The sequence below is a fragment of the Haliotis rubra genome, unplaced genomic scaffold, assembly GCF_003918875.1.
Source record: "Haliotis rubra isolate DU_JTF1 unplaced genomic scaffold, ASM391887v1 Scf75, whole genome shotgun sequence".
NCBI lineage: Eukaryota > Metazoa > Mollusca > Gastropoda > Lepetellida > Haliotidae > Haliotis > Haliotis rubra.
Window position 1 is genome coordinate 2,290,225 of NW_025767468.1, and position 6,000 is coordinate 2,296,224.

At 38.4% G+C, this 6,000-nt stretch overlaps 1 long non-coding RNA gene across 1 annotated transcript; it reads right to left on the reverse strand.

Annotated features, from left to right (window-relative positions):
• Positions 1–2,022: 2,022 nt before the first annotated feature.
• LOC124260111 lies at positions 2,023–5,710 on the reverse strand. The gene is made up of 3 exons (XR_006893997.1): positions 5,618–5,710; positions 5,311–5,355; positions 2,023–2,135 (listed from the first exon to the last, which is right to left on the reverse strand). It is a non-coding gene; the product is annotated as an uncharacterized LOC124260111 (long non-coding RNA).
• Positions 5,711–6,000: the final 290 nt, after the last annotated feature.

Consider the following 6,000-nt stretch of genomic DNA (forward strand, 5'->3'; position numbering starts at 1 on the left):
TTTTATATGGAACATCTTTTGTGTTTGTTCAGCCTTTCACAGAATCTTGGAAAAGCATTAATTAGGACATTCTGCTGTTTTTAATTAACCTCTAGACACAAATTAACCCCCGTTTGGTGCTAGATTTTGCCTCTATGTCAATTTTATGTTTATTGTCATGTATCATGTCATGTTCAACATACATCATTGCTTCTTTGAAAATTCAGCTTTGTATTGGGATCTCAGAGGAAATCAGTTATGGCTAATATTTACAAGAAATGGCTGTCAATGGGTGAGATTGGTGGGGACATTAATCCTGTTTTCAGGATATCATTTTTTTGTGGTACATTTCACACAAAGTGACTGCATTCTTGCTTCTTTGGAATGCGAACATTAGGCATTGGATATACATGTTCCTCATTGAAGCTTGGTCACAAGGCTGGTTTACCTTTCTTTCACTGTCAGATGGACCTGTGAAGATCCGGGTACGAAATGACATTCAGTAACCCATGCTTGTTGTAAGAGGCGACCAACAGGATTAGGTTGGTCAGGCTTGCTCGATCGGTTGACACATGTCATCGGTTCCAAATTGTGTAGATCGATGCTCATGCTGTTGATCACTGGATTGTCTGGTCCAGACTTGATTATTTACAGACTGCCACCATATGGCTCCAATATTTCTGAGTGTGACATAAAACTAAACTCACTTACAGGCCAACACAAACTCCTCCAACATGACATTCAGAGAACTCCTGTTCACCCATCCTCGATAATCTCCAGAGTATACGTTACGATAAATCTCCTCTATACCCTGGATGCATCTACAGCTCCCCATGATTTTATTACCTCCCTTGGCTGGCTTTTTATACAATCAGGTGTCTATGCTGGGGAAGTTGAGCGTACCAACTTGGCAACATAATTGTTGCAAAGGTACTCTGAAAGAGTTAGAAAGAGTTCTTTCATATATTTTTGAAGGTTTCAGACCTGTCAATTTGTATGATTTCCCCCCAAATCTGAGTCGCACTGCGAACAAACCTTCACAGCTGCAACCGCTATCTTTGTTGACACTGGCAGGCTCGGTTGTAACGGCGGCTTAGCTGATTGGCTACTGTGAGAATGTGGAGCCAGCAAAGAGAGGTATTAAAATCATGGGGCCGAGCCGTAGATGCATCCAGGGTATAGTGGAGATTATCGAGGATGCTGTCCAATTATTCCCCAAATAATTGATATTTCCCAAAGTTGAGTGTTTTGAAGAAAAGTTTTGTCACATGTTTAGATGGTGCATATCAGCCATGTTTTACAAGTAAGTTATCAGATGATGTTTTCAGTCAGGATGCAATTGCAATGTTGCTCGAGGCAGAGATGGATCAACTGGCAACCAGTGTGAGAAAACTATGTTACATTACTCTTTTGCTCCCCAAGTTATCAGTTAATGATTTGCTGTAAGAATTAGTTGATCTTAGCATAAAAGTCATGACAATATGAAAAAATAGTTAAATGGAAAGTAATTGAAGGTAGATGAGACCTTGTCTGGTTGTCCTGGTAACCAGATGATTGTCTAAATGCATGATGTACATGCTATGATAAGTAGTGATTGTAACCAGGGTTGATTCTGCTGTTTTTTTAACAAATTATTGAATGTGCAGTGTTGACAGACATCCTTTTTGAATTAACTCTTTTCATGCTCTTTGACATCAATAACCTGAACCAGAATGAATTATGCAGTGCTAATATGGCCATCTGAATTACTAGTATTAATTACTGGGCACATCCAATAAGAGCTTGTTCCTTGGGTATCAATTGAATGAACATCATACATCATTTCATTTTGCCAGAATGTATTTTTCTAAACTTGTTCATATATCTTCAACCAGTTGACATAATAGAACATAAACTGATCATACCAAATTATTTTATTGGCGCTTGGATTTTTAGAGCTTTGACACTTTTCAGGTAAATTTGTTTATATTTTCCACTTGTATAGAACAAGGTTTAATTTTCTGTGTGATGGTGTTGTGCTGAATCAGATAACTTATGCCATGTTTCATGAAAGCAATGTGAAGGTAATGAGCCTTGATCTCTTCGTCACAAGGGCCACATTGAAGGCTGTTTCTTTTAACCAGGTCCTCCGTTCACTCCAATGTAATTCTTCCCACCTGTAAAAGTTCACAGGGCATTAAGTCAAGAGAGATCACGTTTTGGTTCATTGTAACTCGACCTGTCATGAACCTTTTACATTTTAGACTTCTCGGCAACCAATCCTCCAATCAAACTTTTGGCCATTACTCTGACCTTTCGGCTGGAAGTATTATGAAATTTGATGTGTAGTATGTTGAATGACATATTTTTGTAAGCATGTTAAAATTTTGCACCTTGCTATTGCTATCTCCACCTACCCATATTTGATCTGCTATTCCAGAAACGTTCAAGTGAGCTACAGATCCTTGTGGCCCTATTTTTCTGATGCCTAATGTGGGTGTGAAGTAAAGTCAAGTAATGTCTTATTGCAATGGACAAAATGTCCATATATATCATATGCTATATATTTTCATATCTGCATTTATTTGCCTGGCCTAAAGCTAGCAATGTCACTAAATGTTTTATAGTGAGCACCGGTGTGATCTTTTGTACAGTCTCTCAGCATGCAATGCTAAGTAATGGCCCAATGTTGGGCATCCTTGTCAACGTGGTTGTGAGGAGCTTGTAATTATATATAATAAGGTCAGGCCCATTTGATTTGTTTTGTTCTAAGGTTTTGTCAATATGAGGCATGGATGCTCCATGTAAAAAGCTCATTGTTTTAGGTTATATTGCTGAATCAAATTTTGAAGTTAGGAAAATTATGAAGATACGATTTCAATAAAAACAACAACAGCCTGTTAGTTTATTTTTGAAGGTTACTTTACAGTTGCCAAATATAAGGTAGATGCCTCAAGACAGGGAAATACATTGGGTCTTGTGATACATGAATGAATAATGATAATTAGAAAATTAATACAGAGGGTTCATGAGCCATTCTTTTTAAGACCAAACATGTACAGTAGTGTGTTTGCTAAAAATAGTTTTTCCCCCAAAATACTGTAACCCTGGGAATATAGGAGAAAATTAAACCACTGTTTAAGAAAAGTTCTTGTTTCTAAAGAATGTAATCCTTTGCATGTGATCACTGTTTTTGTCCAAATGAATGAACTTGTATGTTTTATGTATGTTTGAAGTTTGCACATTGTCTTGTTACAGAGAAGCTAAATTGTGAGTCATTATTGACAAGAATTTCTGGACCATTTCCTTGTGGTATATTGCTGGTTGAAGACTAGTGTCTAGGGCTTGTGTGTACAGGCAAGGGTTGTCCACCTCTCACAATGGACAGCCATTTGTGGCAGACCTTGGTCAGCATTAGCCGTTCACTATCAGTAGTGCTATCACAGGCTCTTTCTCAACAACTGATTAAACAATAAGAGAAATGTGGTGTTTGTTCTGTTCTTCTGGGTGTAGTAGATCTAAAATAAAACACCTGGACAAGATCACATCATTACATTATTGCACCACACATGTATTGTCAATAGAGAATTCCTTTAGAAGGGAGAATGTCAGGGTATACCATCAACAACTGGCCCAATCCAGCGTGCCTCAAGGCAAGGCATCATGTCAAAGGTGGAACACTATAGCAGCAAACCGTTTGGTAAGACTTCTGCCCATATCACCTTACAACGATGAGGAAAACATTCTTTGAGTGACATTTTGAGAAGTTTGATATGGCTTACAGTATTTTAAAATACGATTAAGGAAACATGTTAAAGCTCATCATTATCAGACGAGGAATATATAATCAGGTGATATGATTTGACTAGAATGAAATTTAAGTGGGGATACGGCCGGAAGTCTTTCCAAAAATTTAAGATCAAGTAACACATATATTCAAATAACAGTGACAATTCAAGATATTTTTATGGATTAAACTTCTCTATAATATCCCTCATGACGTTTTGAGGGTCCCTTCATCAGGTGAACTTGTACGTTTTATGTATGTTTGAAGTTTGCACATTGTCTTGTTACAGAGAAGCTAAATTGTTCACCTGATGAAGGGACCTTATAAAGAAGTTTAATCCATAAAAATATCTTGGACATCAATGTACAACTTCTAAATGCCACTGAAAGACAACAGTGACAATTGTCCATATTCATTAGGGCTGCAACGATTTGGTTTGATTCATCGGAAATCGAATCTGACACCTTAGTTTCGCTTTTCGATAACCATTATCACTATTTTGATTCAATATTTGAATACCTATTTAAATTATTTCCACACAGCCAGAACGTAATTTTGACTCAACTCGAGCAGTTTGGAGCGAAATAAGACGAAATGTGATTGGTTGACGCCAGGCTACTTATAAAATGACAGTTGTTAGTAGACATCACCAAGTTCACGATGGATTTCACCATAAAAAAAGCCGACTCTGAGAGTCATTTTGCATGTATGAAGAATTGAATGGAAAATAATCGAATCGGTCTGTGTGAATCATTGCAGCCCTAATATTCATAAGACATCGTGAAAGATAGCGGATATGTTTCTGAGTAGATCTTGAGCATGTGTTCATGAGTCATCAGGTAGAGATGAGAGCAGGCTGGTGTCTGTGAAAATGTCTGGGTATCCTGTCCCACTGCTGCCACCCGTCACAAACCACATAAGTCAGTGTTTATATGAGACTGCACAATGTCACACATTCATCAAAAATATAACTATACTAGGTAACTGAATTGTGTTTGAGAAAATAATATTCACTACATTCTCTGGATGAGACAGTTTCAAATGTGCCATCTGTACCGTTATGTGGCTGTGTCAGCAAATGATTGAAGCGCTGGTAAAATGTCCAGTGCTTTTGTGACCCTATTTTAACAGCAAGTTTCGTTAGGATTATCACCCCTGGTTGTTAAAACCATACGCCAAAGCTTGATGTCTTCATCTGCAAGTTTCTAGAGGGCTGGCTGTACATTTGTTTTAGGTCGAGGCCAGTTGCGACATTTGGTGCTGATTAGATTATTATCTGCAAACACCTATTCCGAATTGAAGTGCAGAAAACATTTGTTTAAAGACATTTGTCCGGGAAACAATTCGGGCATTCCTAAGTGCACTGAACTGTTCATTGTAGAGCTTGTTACCTATTGCTGGTTTCCGGGCGGTGGGCTAGCCTAGTGGTAAAGCGTTCGCTGTCACGCCGACACTCCGGGTTCGATTCCCCACATGGGTACAATGTGTGAAACCCATTTCTGGTGTCCCCCGCCTTGATATTGCAGGAATATTGCTAAAAGCAGCGTAAAACTATATTCACTCACTCACTATTGCTGGTTCCATCCACTTGAGCCCATGTACGAGTAAATCTGTAAAAAATTGAAGAAAAACAAAAATGATATTCAACGTTTTAAAGTGTTTCTTATGCTTCCCCATATTATATTTGTAACATTACCGTGCCTGGAGCCCTTATCATACAACATGGTCCGACCCTATATATTGGAATTAATTCGGGGGTTTTAGTTATTTTTGTGAGTTCTCTCGTAATTGTTGAGTTAGGTTTTGTAATTTTATTTAGTGTATATTAATTTATACAAATCATTTGGGATGGGGGGAACGGGAGGAACTTACCAAAACCATAGGCAAATAATTTTAGAAAGTGCTTTTACTGTATGTCAAGTCAAAATAATGGCTTGGGTGTAATGTCGATACCCAAATGATTTTTGTCTTATTCCGCAAGTGACTTTGACCACTTCCCTTATGACGCTCTTGTTGAATTCCACAAGCACGATGTGCACGGGCGGTGTAAGGGGGTTTCATCCTGGCGACATGGCACGACTTGCACGAGCACAACATTGACACAGGAACTGCATGCGCAAGTACCCGTATGTGAAACATGTGCCAGGCACCGCGAGAGATAATGTCGAAGTGGAAACTCTTGTCTTCGGCACTGAAGATTTGAGTACAGCTTCTCAACTTAAGAACGTTATATCTTATCGTTTGTTATCCAGGTA